The 20,594-nt window shown below is 42.6% G+C and overlaps 1 protein-coding gene across 3 annotated transcripts in view; it reads right to left on the bottom strand.

The window, feature by feature from the left end:
• The window catches only part of LRRK1 (leucine rich repeat kinase 1), a 131,954-nt gene that overhangs the window by 97,724 nt on the left and 13,636 nt on the right, over positions 1-20,594 (bottom strand). The window lies entirely within an intron of this gene.

Here is a 20,594-nt window from a genome sequence, read left to right as displayed (position 1 = left end):
TAGAGTTCATTTTGGTTAATAACTCTTCTTTAAAACTTGTCTTATCCCATTAGGGCTGCTCTAACAAAACAGCACAGACTGGATGGCTTATCGACAACAGAATCTTATTTCTTGCAGTTCTGGAGGCTACAGGTCTGAGACCGGGTGCTAGTGTGGTTGATGAGAACCCTCCTCTGGGTGACTGGCCTCTCATTACATGCTCACATGGCAGAAGGGGCCAGGGAGCTCTGTGGGGTCTCTTCTGTGAGAACACTAATCCTATTCACCCTTATGACCCAATTGCCACCCAAAAGCCCCACCTCCTAATACCATCACCTTGGGGGTTAGGTTTCAACATATAAATTTTAGTGGGACACAAACATTCAGACCATGGCAATGATTTTGCTTAAAAGCATGAGAAATGCCCCAAAATACTCCCATGTAAGAGGTAACCTTACATGGTTATAGTCAATATAGTCAATATAGTTTTTAATCATGAAGGCAGTGTTCGGAGTTAACCGCTTGGTTAATCACTGTAAAATCCTTGATAGGAAATGATTATTGTGATTTAAAAAAAAGAGGGGGGGGTATTTATTTTTGAGAGAGACAAAAACAGAGCGCCAAGTGGGTAGGAGCAGAAAGAGAGGGAGACACAGAATCCGAAGCAGGCTCCAGGCTCTGAGCTGTCAGCACAGAGCCCAATGTGGGGCTCGAACTCACAAGCCATGAGATCATGACCTGAGCTGAAGTTGGATGCTCAACCAACTGAGCCAGCTGGGCACCCAGGCACATTTGGATTTTTCTACTCTTTGGCTATTGTGAATAATGCTGGTATGATTATTTGTGTACAAGTTCTTCCAATTCTCTTGGGTATATATGTAGGCGTGGAATTGCTGGGCCAGATGGTAACTCTACGTTTAAAATTTTGAGAAACTGCCAAGCCATGTTCCAAAGCGGCTGTACCATTCTACATTCCCACCTGAAACATAGGTTCTAATTCTCCCCATCCTGACCATCACTTAGTGAGAATTGTCCATTTTTTTAATGTTACCTATTTTAGTGGGTATGAAGTGGCGTCCCATTGTGGTTTGGATCAGCATTTCCCAGATGGTTGGTGATGTTGAGCATCTTTTCATGTGCTTATTGACCATTTTTACATCTTCTTTGGTATATGTCTATTCAGATCCTTTGCTCATTTGTTGTCGTTGTTGACTCTTAAGCAGTCTTTACGTAATCTGGATACAAGCCCTTTACAGGATATATGATTTGAAAATATTTCAACCCATTCAGGGAGTTGTCTTTTCACTTTCTTGACTGATGTCTGTCAAGTATAAAAACTTCTAATTTTTATTAGGTCCAATTTATTTTTTTTCCTTTTGTCACTTGTGATTTTGGTGTCTTATTTAAGAAACCATTGTGTAATCCAAGGTTATGAGATTTAATCCCTTGTTTTCTTTTAAGAGTTTGATAATTTTAGCTCTTACATTTAGGTCTATGATCCATTTTGAATTTTTTTTTTATATTGTGTAGGTAGGGATCCAACTTTTTTTTTTTTTTTTTTTTGCATATGGATATCCAGTTGTCTCAGAACCATTTGTTGAAAAGATGATTGTTTTCCCTCCCACGGTGCCTGGGTGGCTCAATTGGTTAAATGTCTGACTTCAGCTCAAGTCATGATCTCTCAGTTTGTGAGTTCGAGCCCCACGTCGGGCTTTGTGCTGACAGCTCAGAGCTTGTAGCCTGCTTTGGATTCTGTGTCTCCCTCCCTCTCTGCCCCTCCCCCTTTTTGTGCTCTGTCTCTCTCTCTCAAAAATAAGCATAAAAATTTTTTTTTTTAAGTTGTATTAGTGCCTTTATCAAAACTCATTTGACCATAAATGTACGGGTTTATTTCTGGACACTTAATTCTATTCCACTGATCTATATGTCTACCCTTACACCAATACCACACAGTCTCGATTACTCTAACTTTGTAGTACATTTTGAAATCAGGCAGTGTTGAATTCTCCAACTTTGTCCTTCTTTTTCACAACTGTTATGGCTATTCTGAATCTCTTGCATTTCCACGTGAATTTTAGGATTGGCTTATCAATTTCTGTGAATATTTCAGCTGGAATTCTGATAGTAACTGCACATGTAGATCAATTTTGGGAGTATTGCTATGTTAACATTACTAAGTCTTCTAACCCATGAACACAGGATGGTTAAACTTCTTTCAACTGTGTTTTGTAGTTTTCAGTGTATAAATTTTGCACGTCTTTTGTTACATTTATTCTCAATTGTTTTATTCTTTTTGATGCTATTGTAAATGTGTTTTTTTTAATTTCATTGTCAGACTTTTCATTGAAAATATATGTAACTAAAATTGATTTTTACATTTTGATCCTGTATCTTGATAACTTGCTGAGCTGATTAGTTCTAATTTTTTTGTAGATTCCTTAGGATGTTCTATATAAAATATTATGTCATCTGCAAATAGAGGTAGTTTCACTATTTCCTTTACAATCTGGATGCCTTCTATTTCTTTTCTTGTTTCATTATCCTGGCTGGCCACTTGTTGAATAGAAGCTGTGACAGTGGACATCATAGTTTTGTTCTTGATGCGAGAGAGAAAGCATTTGATCTTTTATAATTACATATGATATTAGTTGTGGACTTTTAACAGATGTCCTTTTTCAGGCTGAGGAAGTGCCCTTTCATTCCTGGTTCACTAAATTTTTTACCATCAAAGGGTGTTGGATATTTCCAAATGCTTTTTCTGTGTCTATTGAGATAATCATGTTTTTTTTTTTTTCTCCTGTTACTATGATGTATTATATTGATTGATGTTAAACCAGGCTTACAATCCTTGGACAAACTCCAGTTGGTGATGTTATATAATCCTTTTTATATATTACTGGATTTGGTTTGCTGATATTTAGTTGAGGATTTTTGCATCTGCATTCATAAGAGATATTGGTCTGTAGTCTTCTTTTCCTGTGTTGTCTTTGGTTTTGGTTTTGGGGTAACACTGGGCTCTTAGATCGAACTGGGGAGTGTTCACTCCTCTCCCATTTTTTGGAAGAGTTTGTGAGGTTGATATTAATTCTTTAAATGTTTAAATGATTTAAATGGTTTAAAAAGCCATCTGGGTCTGGCTTTTCTTTGTGGGGAGTTTTAGGATTACTAATTCAGTGTCTCTACTTATAATTCTGTTTAGATTTTCTATCCCTTCTTGAGCCAATTTAGGCAGATTTTGTCTTTCTAGGAATTTGTCCACTTCATTTAGCTGATTGAATTTGTTGGTGTACGATTGTTCATAGTATTTTGTAATTCTTTTTATTTCTGTACAGTTGGTAGTGATGTCCTCTTTACATCCACAATATTAGTAATTTCAGCCCTTTCTCTTATTTTTCTTGGCCATTCGAAGTGAAAATTTGCCAATACTGTTGATTTTTTTTTTAAATCCAACTTTTGGTTTTACTGATTTTCTCTATTGTTTTTCTAGTCTCTATTTCATTTAATTCTGCTCTAATCTTTGTTCTTTCTGCTTGTTTTGGGTTTAGTCTGTTCTTCCTCCTCTAAGTTTCTTAAGATGGAAGGTTAGTTTATCAATTTCGGATCTTTACTCTTTTTAAATACAGATGATCATAGCTAGAAATGTTCTTCTCAGTACTGCCTAAGGTGCATCTCCTAAGTTTTAGTATGTTGTGTTTTTGTTTTTTTTACCTCAAATATGTTATAATTCTTCTTGTGATTTTTTTTAAAAATATTTTTTAACATTTATTTATCTTTGAGAGAGAGAGAGACAGAGACAGAGCGTGACAGGGGGAGGGGCAGAGAGAGAGGGAGACACAGAATCCGAAGCAGGCTCCAGGCTCTGAGCTGTCAGCACAGAGCCTGATGTGGGGCTCGAACTCACAAACCGAGAGATCATGACCTCAGCCAAAGTCGGACGCTCAACCTATTGAGCCACCCAGGTGCCCTTCTTGTGATTTCTTCTTTAAACTGACTGCTTAAAGAGCATGCTGTTTCATTTCCACAAATTTGTGAATTTCCCAAATTTTCTTCCGTTATTGATTTCTAATTTAATCCCATTGTGATCAGAGAACATAGGTTGTATGATTTCAGTCCTTTTAAACTTCTTGAGGCTTGTTTTATAGCCAAACATAAAATTTAAACATGTAAGGAAACCCCCCTCCCACAAAAATCTGTGTGTCCCAAAACACACAAGCAGGGTAAGAAGACAAATGGCAAATAAGAAAAAAAAAACAACCTGCAACTTATATCACAGATACAGGGTCAATATGATGAAACAAGCATGTTCTTGCTTTGTTGGAGGGAATGCAAAATAGTGCAGCACTTATGGAAGGGAATTTAACAATACCTGGCAAAATTATATCCGCATTTTCCCTCTTAGCCAACACTCTAGCTTTTAGAAATCTACACCAAAGATTCAATGTCAAAAATGCAAAATGATATCTACACAAGACTATTTATTGCAGCATTACTGCAGAGGAAGCAATGCAGTGTCATAGAGAAATGACTAAATAAACTCTGGGACATGCACAGAAGAGAGTCCTGTGCAGTGGTAAGAAGGAAAGTGAAGTTCTATCCACTCTGGAGTCATCACCTATTGTTCTGTGATTCTCAGGGAATGCTCTTTCCGGGGGTGAGCAGACAACAGTGCAGTCCCCATAACGCGGTGTGCTGGGTCTGCTCACCCCATCCTGGAGCTAGGAAGACGGAGGCTCGGCAGATGGTGAATGAAGACCCTGAACGGTGCCTCCAAGTGGCACCATGCAGTGGGGGAGCTGTGACACTCAGGCTTGGTTTGCTCAGACGATAAAGGGACCTTTGTTCTTGGAAGGAGAGGCCCGCTCTCTTCCTCCCTGCGACTGTGCCCACGGGTCACTGTGCCAAGGACTCTCTTGATGTCTTTCCATAATCTCCGTGCATCCATAAGTACTGATGGTGGGGACAGAACCTCCAAGAGGTGTCCCCACTTTTCCTCCCCACCTCCCAGGCGAAGTCTGAGTGCACCTTCCTTGCAGACACATCCAAACACTAAGGCAAACTGACTTTGGGGGAAATACTTGGGGATTTCTTGACAGAATGAGCTTAGAGATTGAGCACAGAGACTATATTTTGTGAATTTCTGAGGAAGATCTGGGCAGAGGCGTTCGGGGATTTGGCTGTGTGCTTTAAATGGAGTTCCCCACAGATGCCTTGTCAAGAAACTTTAGTAAGGATTTAAGGTGCTTTTTCATTTTAAGATTGTAGGCTGGAGCTTCCTTGGAATACATCATTGTATTGTGATGACAGAGGCTGCGAAGTGGCTCAGATTTCCCTGGATCTCACATAAATATTCATATCTCTTCCTTCTCTTCTTCCTCTTCCTCCTCTTCTCCTCCTCCTTCTCTTTCTTCATTTTTTTTAAACAATTAGATTATAATAGGGTTATGTTCTCCAACTTGCTTTTCTGACTTAAAAGTTCTTCTGTATCTGCACATGGAGATCCAGACATTTTATTTCACATTGGTTCTTTGTCCTCATTGATGGACTTTTAGGGCACTCCTAGTGTCTTTGTAATCCCTTTTCATGCTGTGCTGAACATCCTGTGTGTGTGTTTCTGCTCACCTGTGAACTATATCTTCAGGTTAATTCAGAGCAGCGGATAGATTGAGCTTTAGTTTTTATCAAGATTGTCAATTTGCTCTTCCAAAAGTTGGACCACTTGAATGCTTACTTAGTTATCAACCTAACATCAGTTAAAAATATGAAGAGTGGAGGGGCACCTAGGTGGCTCAGTTGGTTAAGTGTCTGACTTCAGCTCAGGCCGTGATCTTACAGTTCGTGAGTTCGAGCCCCACATCGGGCTCTGTGCTGACAGTGTGGAGCCTGGAGCCTGCTTTGGGTTCTGTGTCTCCCTCCCTCTCTCTCCCTCTCTCTCTCTATCCCTTCACCACTCACACTCTACCTCTCTCTCTCAAAAAATAAACAAACATTAAAAAAATTTTTTTAATATGAAGAATGGAGCAAAAATTATATCCTTGCTATATTAAATAACATCAAACTTTCTGATTTTTCTGGATCTGAAAAGCAAAATAACATCTCATCATTGGCGTTGGTTTGCATTTTTTCCCATATGAATGACATTGAGCATATTTTCATACACCAACCCACCATTTCTATCTTTTTCAGCAAATGAAAACTCTCTGCTTCTATTTCTTGGTTCATCTGGAAACTGGAATGTTCTTTTTCCCAATGATCTGCAAGTGCTCTTTATAGTATATGTTGAAAACAGTTTTTACCTGTTTGTTTTTTGTCATTTGAGGAGGCTTTTCCGCAAAATAGTTTCAACTCTTATGTAACCATGTTTATTAGCCTCCTCTATGTTAACTAGGTTTGATGTTTTAGGGAGAAAACGGCCTTCTTCGCTCCAAAATTATTTTTAAGTTATCATATTCCTAGACTTTTAATGGTGTTAATTCTTATGTTTAAATATTTGATTTATCTGAAATTGATTTTGGTCCAGAAGTGAGAAAGCGATGTTATTTCTATCTTATTACCCAATTTACTTTCTTTTCTAGACTGATGTGAAACCTCAAATGGTAAAGCAAAATCAATGTGCGTTTTGGTCTGTTTTCGAGTTGCTACTCCGTTCCATCACTGTCTGTCTCTCTATAGTCTCCAACCCCTTTCACTACTATGATATAATACATTCAAACACGTAGTGGAAGGAATCTCCCCTCCTTCTCTCAGCCAACCTCCCCTCCATTTTAATTTTTGTGGCGACTCTCACATTTATTTTTCTGGGTAAAACATATTCAATTTTGTTTGTGTTTAGGGTACCTGGGTGGCTCAGTCGGGTAAGCATCTGACTTCGGCTCAGGTCATGATCTCACGGTTTATGGGTTCAAGCCCTGTGTCGGGCTCTCTGCTGACAGCTCAGAGTCTGGAGCCTGCTTCAGATTCTGTGTCTCCATTTCTCTCTGCCCCTCCCCTGCTCACGCTCTGTCTCTCTGTCTCTCTTTCTCAAAAATATACATTAAAAAAACCCATTTTTTAAAAATAAATTTTGTTCATGTTCCCCCCTTCCCCAATATCCTAATTGCTACTGCTCTGAATTACAGAACCAGCTTGTGAAGAATTGGCATATTTACAGTGTTGTCTTCCTTTATAAGAGGAGGGGGTGTCATTTTATTTACTCAAATATGCTTTCTGTCCAAAGCTTGAAGTTTTCCTCAGACAAGCCCTATATATTTATCATTATTTCCCTGAATATTTTATATTTAATTAATGTTAGTTTAATAATTAAATTAAGAACAAAAGTAAAACATTATAGCTCCTTGAACATTCAACATTTTCATTTCGGTGTTTTGGTCCGTTTTTTCTTTTCAATTTATTTATTTTTGAGAGACAGAGAGAGAGAGAGAGAAAGAGAGAGAGCTCAAGTGTGGGAGGGACAGAGAGAGAGAGTGAGAGAGAGGGAGACACAGAATCCGAACCGGGCTCCACGCTCTGAGCTGTCAGCACAGAGCCCAATGTGGGACTCGAACCCACGAACCGTGAGATCATGACTTGAGCCAAAGTCAGATGCTTAAGCGACTGAGCCACCCAGGCACCCCTCAGTTTTTTGGTTCTTAAAGTGAATCTCTAGAGGGCATCTATTTATGTGTTAACACTGGATACCATCTAACACAAAGAGCTCCTAGAAACTGAGAAGCAAAAGGTGTGAAGAGGGGATTCAATGAAAGCAAATATAACCAGGTTTTCCACATGCTAACGCAGGCCGAGCCTCCCTTATTGTAAGAGAAATGCATGTAACACTATACCAAGACACCATTTTTCATAGGTCAGACTGGGAAAAACCAAAAGTGTGCGAACAAATACTGTTGCCAGGTCTATAGGAAGCAGGCAAGCACATGAGCTGTGGGGCAGGGGGTAACAGGAACAGCTCCTGTGAGGGTGACTGACAGTCCCTGGCAGATTTTTGGAAACATCTACCCCTTGATCCATCACTTTGGGGATTTATTACATGGGTGTGCTTCTGTACATGCAAAGACATTCTAGCATTATTCATTACAGCAAAATATGAGGAACGGCCCAAATGCCTTTTATTATTTTTAACATTTTTAAAATGTTTATTTAACTTTTGAGACAGAGAGAGACAAAGAGAGAGACAGAGTATGAGCAGGGCAGGGGCAGAGAGAGAGGGAGACACAGAATCTGAAGCAGGCTCCAGGCTCTGAGCTGTCAGCACGGAGCCCGACGCGGGGCTCAAACCCACGAACCATGAGACCATGACGGGAGCCGAAGTTGGACGCTCAACCGGCTGAGCCACTCAGGCGCCCCCCAAATGCCTTTTGGAAGGAAGCTATTTAAATAAGTGAGGGACATCTGTGCAATAGAATACTAGGCGGTTGTCAGAAAGAACAATGATGATTGTGATAGCTTTTATGTACAAATGTGCGAAGGCAACAGGCAAGGTACAGATCAGTGGGTGTGATCAGCTATGTTCCGTGTGAAAGGAGGAGAAATAGGGATCGGTTTTGCTTGTATACACATAAGGCGATTCTGGAATGATGTAAGAATCTAAGAATTGCAGACCGATACTTAGGGTTCTGGAACCGTGTGATCCGCCTTGAAACAAGCAACGTTTTCTGAATCTTGGCAAAGGGGGAAGAAATGAGGTCATTTGCTCTTCTTTTTCCTCTGCATGTCTTCAGGCAGAGACACACAACCTCAAGTTCACACAACTGAAATTGATTCCAGCTGATTCGCCTCAATGCTGGGACTGCCATCTGCCTTCCAAATCCCAAAGCAGGCGTACACCAAAGAGGCAAAACCCAGGATCGGGGCTCCTCGGTGGCTCGCAGAGTTGTGAGTTGGTGTACTTAACGGGTAGGGGTTGGAGGGGAGCCCAATGCGGGATTACAACGTGGCCTCTGAAGAGTTAAAAGCAAAAGCCACAGACACATCCGTGCAGGAGATAATGCTTAACAGAATCGAATGCCGGCAGCCTCTCCCCTTTGCCCTAAGACAGAAATGCTGAGATCTTCAGTCTGAGCAAGGGCTGACTTTCCCGGGAGCCGGGCTCTTCTGTGGCCGGGTTTTTAGTGTGTGGCTCAGTCTGCACCCTGCTGCTCTGTGGTTGTCACCTTCACAGCCTCTTTTCCTGTATGGAAATGTCCAAGCGCGTAGCTCAAGCTTCTTCAGTGCAGTACAACCTTGGCTGGACGACAGTATGGCTCTTTGTTTTTATGAGCGATATCCTGATTATTAAAGCAAGGAGCTCCATGACTCTGTGTAACCGCAAACATCCCAAGAATGCCTGGGCTCTGCCACCATGGCCCCTGGGCCACCGAAACCCGCCTCCCGCCTCCATTCTCGATGCTTCTGTGACCCGTGTTCAAGGCATTCCCTATGGACAGCTTGCGGCTAAACATTCAAGATACTCAAGAATATTAGAATTTTGAGCTTTACTAGGAGTGTTCTTCCATGAGACATACACATTTTGTTAATTGGGCCAAAAAAAAAAAAAATGCATTGTGAACATGAGACAAGGAAAGATTTTGACATTAATGAAAAGGTCTTGGATGTAAAACTTTAATTAAACAACCTTTGATTCAATTCCATTTTAAGTAAAACGATTCTATTTTGATGATTAGATTTGAACTCATCACTTTAGTAGTTCTACACATATTCGAAAATGAGGACCGGCCACATTTTAAATCCTGTGCCTTCAAATAAAATCAAAGACTACCCCCTCTTCCATTTTTAAGAACTCCCATATTTTTCATCAATGTTATTATCATTTTCACTCGCAAAAATACAGTCCAGGTGAGGCTAGATAACTTTCCCAACAGGGAAGGAGAAAGAAAACACTAATTGAGGGGCTACGGATCATACAAGCAGTGGATCACATTTGGTGTGGTGCTAAGTGCTCTGCAAACACACTCATGATGCCTCTGTTACTGATGAGGACTAGCATGTGGAGGGACCAGGATTCGAATCCAGCTCCTTCTGACTGCAAAGCCCACCTTCATGACACTGTCACTCACTTTTTCCTATAAATCACACATATCAGAGATATCAAGAAGATATCAAAGAGATATTAATAACTTATCAAGAAGACTCTAGAAGAGGGAATTAAGACAGCAGACTGAACCCTGATATAGTCATCAACTCCTGCCCCAATTCCTTGGAGATTTTATATAAAAAAAAAAATATTACCACTAAACCATATTAGCATCAGAAAACAAAAAGGAGACCTAAGAGGACAGGAGGTCATGGTGTACAAGTTGGAGGTGGTTTGGAGAGTGCTCCCAGGCTGCCGAGGGTGCACAAAGGAAGTAGGAGGGCCACGAACGTCACCAGCAGGGGACTGCAGGGAGGGAGAAAGCACAGGTAGAGGGAGCCCCAGCCAGCCTGTGCCAGGCAGTGGAGGGGTCCAGGGTTCTGCCTCTTAAAATTTATTTGTTTTATTTTGGAAGAGAGAGGAAGAGCAGGGGAGGAGCAGAAAGAGAGAGAGACAGAGAGACAGAGAGAGAGAGGAAGAGAGAGAGGGGTAAACAGAATCCTAATCTGCACTTTCAGTGTAGAGCCCAACATGGGGCTTGGATTCATGAACTGCAAGATCATGAGATCACGACCTGAGCCAAGATCAAGAGTTGGACGCTTAACTGACCAAGCCACCCAGGTGCCCCTCCTTCTTTTCCTTGTTAAAGCTACCTCTTATGTGCCAGATGGGAAGTGTGGAACTCCAGGTGGCAGGTGGCACACAGGAGGCACATGGAGCTCCCCCACCTCCAGAAGACATGCCCCACGTCCACGCCCAGGGAAGCCCACTGCAGCCTCCCTGCCCTTCTCCCCCAGGGCTGGGGTGTCTGATGCTGCATTCACAGACAGCTCCGGGGAGTCCCAGCCACAAAGACCAGCATCCAACGACGCACCCACAAACATTTGAGGAAGATGAACACCATAAGGAGAAGCACCTAGTTTCACCAACCGAGCCAACAAGTAGATGACACGTGAGCAGGAAGAGACCTCCCCACCTCCCACCTCCCACCCCCACACGCAGAAAGTAAAGCTGAATTAACTTCCCTGCTTACAGCCGAGGACCCAGGGCCACTGGAGCACACTGACCACCCAGACAGGAGAAGCTGGGGCATATCTCATCGCAGCCCTCCTCGGGCCTCAGTGTCCCCAAGGGGAAGGGCGCAGCTGACAGTGGCAATGCCTGTACAAGGCAGGGTCTTGCCAGATCTGAAAGCCTGCATTGTTTGCTGCACCCTTACATCACTGCTTGGGGTTGGGCACGGGGAGCTATACAAATCATCCAGTTAAGGGCAAACTTTGGACTCTCCCGGTCCCTGATAAAACAACCACCATCCTCATCCAGGAAGAAAGGACGAGTCCACACCTGAGCATCTCAAAGCGAAATCTTGGGCTCTGGCTTTCCCGCATTTCAGGGATCCATCCCTACCCAGAACCTGCATTTATTAAACAAGAGCAAGACCTCAGAATGAACATGACTGGCATTTTGGAGAGACATAGATGTGGCATCTATAGAAGGATGTGGCATCTATAAACAAGACTTGACTAAAAAGCTGAGAAATTAACACTAGAAGAGTTGCACTGTAAAACACATGAAACAGAGGGCAGGAAAAGAATGGACGGGGCTGGAGGACACATGGATCATCTGCGAGATCAACCAGAAGGTGCAGCACCCAGACACAAAGGGTACAGACAGAAAAATTAAGAGACACGGAAGATGATGCTCGAAGCTTTCCAAAACGTGTCTGGTAATTATTCCAGAACTACATACTCAAATATATGAGAAGAATGCTCCCACTGAAAAAAGATGAGTTCTCAGAAGTGAGAGGATACTACTCCACAAGTTGGAAAAGGGAATTTAGAAAAAAAAGAAATAGAAAATAGAAAGCAGAGAAATAAAAAAGAACAGGACCCAGAGAGCTGATTCTTTCAAAAGACTCATGAAACAATCTTATTAGAAGATTGATCAACAAAAAATAAGAGAGGCTGGGGAGGGGAGGTGAGGAGGGGGGAGGGGGAGGGAGAGAGAGGAAATAGTGTCTGCAATGAGAAAGGGGACAAAACTATACAGTAGAGAATTAAATCACGAGATCAGCAGAGGAAGTGGGTTCTTTAAGGAAATGGCAGATGGCAGGAATCAGGCAACAAATTCCAAGCCTGGAATATCTTTTCACATCAGAAAGCAAGACGGTGCTCAACGACTCTTGGGGTCATGGGAAAAGACAGAAGAACCAACCCAAAAGAGGTTCTACTGGCCAAAGATGAATAATTTTAGCATCAAAAATCAAGTAAGTTAAAATTCATGATCTAATAACGATACTAAGAGAATGATCCCTCACTGGTAACCTTTGAAAGATACTACTAGGGAACTGACTCATTTTCAGGAAAAGGGATAAATAAATTAAGGCAAAGAATCACACATTTATTTTGACTTTCCCATCACAGAGGTGATGGGAGAAAATCCTTTTAGAGATGGATTTCAGCCAACAGGTGAAGAAGGAATGATAGACTCGAAATATCACCACTTTGCAATCTTGAAAGAAGTAACTGATCTAAGCAGTGATCCATGACTAATTAAACCATTAGGTGAAGAGCTGAAAAACCATTAGGACCTCTGTAATGGAGTATCAGAGCAACAACACCCAAAATCACTGAAAAATCTAAACACTGAGGAGAGACAATTAGATATCATTTGACTCCCGCAATGATGCAATAGAAAGTATAAACCAACTACCTCGCATTCTTGCCAAAACATCTACTGAATCTAAGCAAGCCTTTGGATCTATGGAAACACAGAGACAGGAATTTGTGAAGCCACACCCATCAGATGTAATCACCAAGATCTAGACTGTGGGAAACTGCAAATGTGGTTTGATCAACAATTAAATTGCAAGGAAAAAGTAAGTGAGGGAGAAAGGCAGAAATTAAGAACCAAATCACCCAACAGAATGCAGGGACATTGATTCAAAAAACCGGATTCAGACAAAACAGTGATACAAACACATTATGAGACAATCAAGGGACACTGATATCTGATGTTATTAATGAAACATGTTTTCATTTTTTAAAAATGTATGTAAAATATACTGATCCTGATTCTTTTTTTTTTTTTTTTTTTTTTGTCTTCTTAACATAGGAAGCCTCGAATTGGGTTCCAAAACAATCTAGAGAGATAGGGAATGGGATATAGAGAGATGGAGGTTTGGCTATGCGTGACAGTTCTGGAAGTTGGAGCTATAGATACAAAGATACTTTTGTAAGGTGTCCAAAATTGTTCATAATATAGAAAATGAAAAATAACTAAGATGAAAACATAACATTTCAAAATTCTGCCTAAGCTAAAGATTTATGAAAAGAAAAACAGCTGTTTTAAATCGAGGCCAAAAAAAACTGTGGTTTCTGAGGGGGAAGAAAATCAAGAGGGGGTGCTTTTTTTCCCCTGAGTTTTTTGAAAGAGAAAGGAACTGAAAGACTGAGGGCCAGGGTGGGAGAGAATACTTTTCATTATATTCCCTTTTGTACTTTTTTTTTTTTTTGAGGGAGAAAGCACATGCGTGAGTGGGGGAGCTGGGCAAAGGGAGAGAGAGAGACAGAGAGAGAGAGAGAGAGAGAGAGAGAGAGAGAGAGAGAGACAGAATCTTATGCAGACTCCACACTCAGTATAGAGTCTGACCCAGGGCTCAATCCCATGACCTGGGATCATGACCTGAGCCAAAATCAAGAGTCAGACACTCAACCAACTGAGCCATCTAGGCGTCCCCCATTTTTGCACTTTTGAACTTTATATCAAATATATGATTTATCTGTGACAAATGAGTAAAATCATTTAAAAATATTTTTGAATCTCAAAGCTACTATGAACTTTATGCTAACATGCTTGAAAATCTAGAGTAAATGGACAGCTATCTAGAAAAACGTATTGCCAAATTTACCTGAAGATGAAATGGAAATTTTAAATAAACCTGTAACCTTTGTTTAGTTTTTTAGATGTTGACTTATTTATTTTTGAGAGAGAGAGAGAGACATGCCTGCATGTGAATGGGGGAGGGGCAGAGAGGGAAGGAGAGAGAGAATCCCACGCAGGTTCCACAGTCAGCATGGAGTGCGATGCGGGGCTCAATCCCATGACCACGAGATACAACTTCGAGATCACGACCTGAGCTGATATCAATAGTCAGAGGCTTCCTGACTGAGCCACCCAGCGCCCCAACATGTAACCTTTAAAGAAATGGAATCAATGGTAAAACATCTGTCCATAAAAAAGTACCAGGCAGTGATAGTTTTATAGGCAAAAGGTTTTACCCCGCTTCTTGGAAAACACAGCTCTTACGCTGTACAAACTTAATGTTGGTTGAAAGAGCAAGTTAGCAAAAGACTGGCACAGTATGAAAATACTTACTTAAAAAATTTAAATACAGAAATCATTCTGCGAGGAGCAGCATTGCCAAACACGACTCTGGTTAGCAGCCCCTCCCTGCAGCCATTCCACAAACACAGACAACAAGCCAGCTGAGGGGTGCCCCCTTCTCTCAGCTAAACGGTTGGCACCCATGCTCAGTTTCCTGTGGGTTCAGGGGCTGAGGCATTGTGACGTGCCATAGTTCCGTCCCATGGCTCGAAGCTGCACAGCCAACATCACACCTAGCACACCACTGACAGGCTAGCCTTCTGAGAAGGCAGGTCCATGCTAGACCCTCTGCTGGACTGGAACCCACCTCTTTGAAGGCCTGGCATGCCTCCCTAGGAGAGGATGAGAGCCTGGGGACCACATGCAGTCCACCTTGCAAAGCTAGGCTTTGTGATTTCCTTTCCCTCAGTGAAGCCTCTTCCTTAACCCAGGCAGATGATGTTGTGGAATTTATGGTGACCCAGGTGGCAGCCCAGAGGGGACTCATCTGGCAGGACAGAAATAACACTACATACTTATGGATATATCTATATCTGTCTATATCAATATCTATATATACCTATATAGCAATGTTATAAAACATGGCAAAGGGTTTGAATTATTTTCAAAATAATGGCTACCTTTGGGGGCTGATGGGAGGGCAGAAATCAGGGAGAGGCCCAAAGTGGGGGGCTCTAACTACACCTGTCATGTTATACATCTGATGCCTCTTTCTTTTCCTCCTCACTTGTAATCCATTATCAAGTTCTGTGGTGTGTTAAAGATGGCCACAAACTTTTTCCTTTTCCTCCCTTTAAGCCGTGGAATCTCTCCCATCCTGTCCAGAACCCGGACTGGCCTTTTCACCTGTTTGAACCAACAGGGGGCAGCAGAAGTGATGAAGAGACAGCACCGGGCCTAACCTTCCGGGAGGCCTGAGAGCTTGTGCTTCTCAACGCCCTCAATCCACCTGCCATGCTGGAAGGAAGCTCAGGCCAAGCAGCTGGATGATGGCAAAGCACGTGGAGGGGGAGAAGTCATGCGGAGGAGCACTGAGGCGTCAGTCGTGGGAAGGCTGCCAGAAGAGCCACCCAGCTGTGCCCTGCGGGTTCCCGGCCCACAGAATCCTGGGAAGCCATAAATTGCTGTTGTTTTAAGCCAGTGAATTATGAGTCGCTTGCTGTGTAACAGTAAATACTTAAACAGGTCGTGATAGCTTTCGCTTGGGAACGATCCCAGGTCCAGCCTCTTCTTCCTGCTCCTGCTCCTGCCCCACCCACCTGGGTCATGCTCCGCCCCCCCTCCCCCCATCCCCTAGTTCGCAAATCCAACCGCGCTGCCCCTAGGCAGCTCTAATTACTCTCTGAATAAAATCTGAGCCCCTGTCCTGGCCTGCCAGGAAGGCCCACCTCTCCAGTCCCACCTGACATTTCTAGCACTCTGCTCCAGGCACACAGGCCATCTTGTGGCTGCTCCAATTTGCCCCGCTCAGCCCCTCTTCACAGATTGTGCACTGGCAGGTATCCTTGCCAGGAGGGCCCTTTCCCCAGCCCTTTATGGGACTGACTTCCTCCCTCCATTCACCTGATTCTGAGTAGGTGCCACATCTCTCTAGATGTCTTCCCTGACATCTGATCTAAAGATGTGTCCTCTGCCCATCACCCCCCATCCCCTGCACACTGGTTAATTTTCATTCCTGACAGTGGTGCATACAGTCTATTTATCCCCCCACCTCACCCCCGGAAAAAGAAGTATTAGGAGGACATTTTCCCACCTTCCCAGTGCTCAGTTTGTAGAGGGTTCTGATACAGTGTGGAGTGAATGAAGGAGTGAATGAAGGAGCATGGGAAGGAGAGCTGGGCACCTCATGCTATATTATTTTCAGTATATTTCAAAATCTCTCTTCTTCCCAGTCTTCCAGTGACCCCTTCCTTCCTGGTCAACCAAAGCAGACCTGAAATTCAAAGTCACCTCCTCAGAGATGTCTTACCAAATAACAATTAAAAATAGCCACACAGTTTCTTGAGTACCTCCTGTTGCTGTAATGCTATCTTCATCAAGGATCACTCTCTGATTTTTCCTGTTCTTTGTTGTCTGTTTTTCCTGCTAGAATTACAAGCTCCAGGAGTGCAGAGGCCACACCCCTGCTATGTCCTAAGAATCTAGAACAGTGTCCACCACAGAAAGATGCTTGATACCTATTCACAAAATAATGCTGAATTAGTACAACAAACAGGAAGTCAGGCTTTAGAAGACACACAGATAACAAAGGACATTAAAAAGAGCTCCCCAAGGGGCTCCTGGGTGGCTCAGTCAGTTAAGCATCCGACTTTGGCTCAGGTCATGATCTCACAGTTCAAATTATTGGTTTATCTAGAATTCATTTTAAAAATTTATTTGAATAAATTTGATAGAAGAGATCAATTTAAAAATTAGCTGAGAAAGTAATACGATGGACATTGAAATAAAATAAAATAAATGCCAGTTATGATCCTCAGGAGAATTCAAGAAGACACCTCAGATATAAGGAACAGAATGCTATGAAAGAAACCGCCAAGAATAGGAAAGAGGTTTTCGGAAATCACAAATGGATGCCAAAATGAAGCTTTCAGTACAGGAGATAGAAGATGAAGTCAAGAACATCTCTAAAATTTTCTGGGTGGCTCAGCTGGTTGAGTGTCTGACTTTGGCTCAGGTCATGATCTCACGGTCCATGAGTTCGAGCCCCACATTGGGCTCTGTGCTGACAGCTCAGAGCCTGGAGCCTGCTTTGGATTTTGTGTCTCCCTCTCTCTTTGCCCTTCCCCTGCTCACACACTCTCTCTCTCTTAAAAATAAATAAACATTAAAAAATTTTAAAAAACATGTCTACAATTTTCAGAAGAAGAAGAAAAATCAGAAAATGTGAGAGAAAAGATAAGCAACATCTATTGTAACTAAAAGGAGTTCCAGAAGAACAAACAAAACCAAACCTCAAAGACAAAAAGCAGAGGAGGAAGATATTATCAAAGAGAATACAAGGAATTTTCCAGGCCTAAACAGTTGGCCTACGCAGTGCCAAGCAGCATGAATGAAAAAAAGACCCTCACCCACATCTTGTGGTGACGAGATTTCGGAAGACCAAGCATTCGGAAGATTCTAAAAGCTGCCACAGAGGAGGGGGGAAGAAATCCACAAAGCAAGGAGAATCAAACTGCATTAGAGGACGATAGAGAGGGCTCTTCCAAGTTCTGAAGGCAGACAATTTCCAGCTGGGACCCAGGGAGGGCAAAGTGAACCTGCTTCCAGGAATGCCCAGTCTCTTGTGTGTGCCTGCATAAGCCTGTGCTAGGAGTCTTCTGGATGATGTGCTTCATATAAACAAGGGGCCAAAGACTTCTGAGTAGGAGTCAGATATGGGGGGTGGAAGTAAAAAGAAGAGAACAGGTGCTCACCCCTTGGGCCCCACGGGGCAAGGATGACACTGAGTCCCTGGGCCAAATCGCAGTAATGGGAACATATCACTGAACACCACAAATGCAACCCAAAGGTGCGTCAACACTGATAGAATCAGTATGGGTGAAGCAGCTGGGAGACGTGGCACAGAAGTGAAGGAAATCATTTATCACGGCAGGCAGGCCACGGACACTGGCTCAGCCGATGGAGCAGATGTGCAGGCATATATTCCCTATGTAGAGAAATGGTAATGACCTAAGGAACTGGAATTAGAAACAGGAAATAGACGCCCTTCTGGGAGTTGACACTGGCGCTTTGCCTTAATGTCTGTTCTGTGTCACTCGCTTCTTTACCCAGGGGTGTGTATTACTTCGATAATTTTTAATGTGCTTATTCTTTGATCTTGCAATTCTGCTGGGTCACAGGCAGTAATAACTCTTACGATAACAAGCAAAATGTAGAAATAATCTAAGGACACTTTAATGGAAGACTGATTACATCGATTTTATTCTAGTCATGCTATGCACGAGCACATGAAAAAGACTCCAAGACAACTCAAGGAAAAAACGTTGCACAACACATGTACTATTGAATATCATGCATGTAAAACCAGAAACACATACAAAAGAATGGCGTGTGTGTGTGTTTGTGCGTGTGCACGTGCATGTGCACAAGTGTGGGGGAGGCTGGGAAGGAAACACACTCAGTTAACAGTGATCACTTGGAAAAGACAGAAAAGGAACCAAAAAGTACAGTGGCTTTATCTGTATTGTATGAATGTTCTATGAGAAATGTGTGTAATTATACACAAAAACCTTTTTCTTAACTTTGGGGTGCTTCCTGCCCACTGTGGGGCAAGGGCTCTCTGCTTGCTTTTTGCTTTTGAACCCAGAGGTGCTGGTGATGTCCGCAGGAAGACATGGGCAACTGCCCACCGGAGCCTTTCGATCTTGACCGCCAGGCTGAGGTGGAATTGCCTGAGGGCCCTGTCCTGGCCTTCCTCCGCAGGAAGCCACCTGAGGTCACCTGCTAGTGTTTAAGCGCTCATCTCAAGTCCAAAATATGCTACTAAAAGGAACTTTCCAGTGTCAATTCTTGTCCTTTTGTTTTCAAATTCCAATCTCAAATTTACATCATCACATTGGTTCTTGTTTTTTTTTTTTTTTAATTTATTCATTTTGTGAGAGAGAGAGAGTGAGCAGGGAAGAGGCAGAGAAAGAGGGAAAGAGAGAGAATCCCAAGTGCAGAACTTGACGTGGGGCTCAAACTCACACACTGTGAGATCAAGACCTGAGGTGAAATCAAGAGTCGGACACTTAACTGACTGAGCCACCCTGGCACCCTATCACATGGTTCTGTATCCAAAATAATGCACTACAATTTTTCAATACTTTTAAATATCTCTAAAAAAAATAAAAATAAAAAAAATAAATATCTCTAAGTCTCTGATAAATTCAAGATGGCAAAATTAAGTTATTTTTGTTCTTGGTTCTCTTGAAACCACCAGGTGGATGATTTTCAATCAACACCTAGGGACGTGTCCTGGCCACTGGATGTTGGATGGTGGTAGATGGGATAAAGACTGCTAAGCACAACCCCAGTAAGAATGAGCAAAATTAAGTATAATCCTAAGAAGTTATTTACAGTTGAAAATATAATTTCTAACAAGTGTATGATTTCTTTTTTTACATAAATTCTTTTTTTAAGTATTATTTATTTATTTTGAGAGAGAACAGAGAAAGCGAGTGGGGGAGGGGCAAAGAGAAGGAGGGAGGCAGAGAATCCCCAGCAGGCTCCGTGCTGTCAGCCCGGAGCCCAACGTGGGGCTTGAACTCACAAACTATGAGATCATGACCTGGGCTGAAATCAAGAGTCAGATGCTTAACTGACTGAGCCACCCAGGCGTCCCTGCTAATGTATGATTTCTTCTATAACATCAGGGTTATGGGCTCAGGATGCTTGAGATGCGTGTTACTGTTTTTTTTTTTTTTTTTCTTCTCTCTTCATGATGAATGCCAATATACAACAAGATGTTTAAGTGGAATCTGGACAAACTAAACACAAGGGAGGCCAGGATGGTAAAGGACTTCCAAAGAATATTGGAAGCCCCCTATTTTCATTCATCAGGGTTCCTGAAAATGTGTGTGAAATCCATACACTAAAGTTTGGACTTATATCTTATTGCAGACAGAGGGGTCTATTCCCAGAGAATTAAAGAATTTCATAAAAATCCCTAATTATGGCTGCTTCAAGGTCTGACTCATGTGGACCAGGAAACCAGACAGGTGGAAGAAAATCCTTGTTCCTCTGTACCGGGACCTGGCAATGTCTACACAGATACTTTCCTGCTCACAGGCCACTAATGGCGCCATAGGGGCCCAGGTGCAGGGCTGGGAAAAAAAAAAAACCCTCTCTTGGCCACTGAATGCATGCCAGGTGGGTCTTGGCTGGTCCCCAGTGAGCACAAAGGCTTTCAGGTGGGACCACCCTGCCCATCTCTCATAAAGGGAACCGAGTAAAGACCAATGTCGGGTAGGGGAAGATGGGCAGTGGGTAGGGGCCGAGGCCCTGGGTGACCTTCAGGCTCTTGCCACCTAGAGTGGGTGCTCCCAAGAGCTGCCATGACAAGATGGAGGGAGTGGGTGGGAGGCAGTTCTTTCCTTGGGCCCAGGTGGCCAAGGCCTAATGTTGGTGCACAGACCAAGGAGTAAAATCCCAGTGATAACCAAGTGGAAGGCTTCTTGCTCTTGAA

The sequence above is a fragment of the Acinonyx jubatus genome, chromosome B3 (genome assembly GCF_027475565.1).
Source record: "Acinonyx jubatus isolate Ajub_Pintada_27869175 chromosome B3, VMU_Ajub_asm_v1.0, whole genome shotgun sequence".
NCBI lineage: Eukaryota > Metazoa > Chordata > Mammalia > Carnivora > Felidae > Acinonyx > Acinonyx jubatus.
Note: the sequence above shows the minus strand (reverse complement) of the source record. Positions and strands in the feature narration are given on the sequence as shown.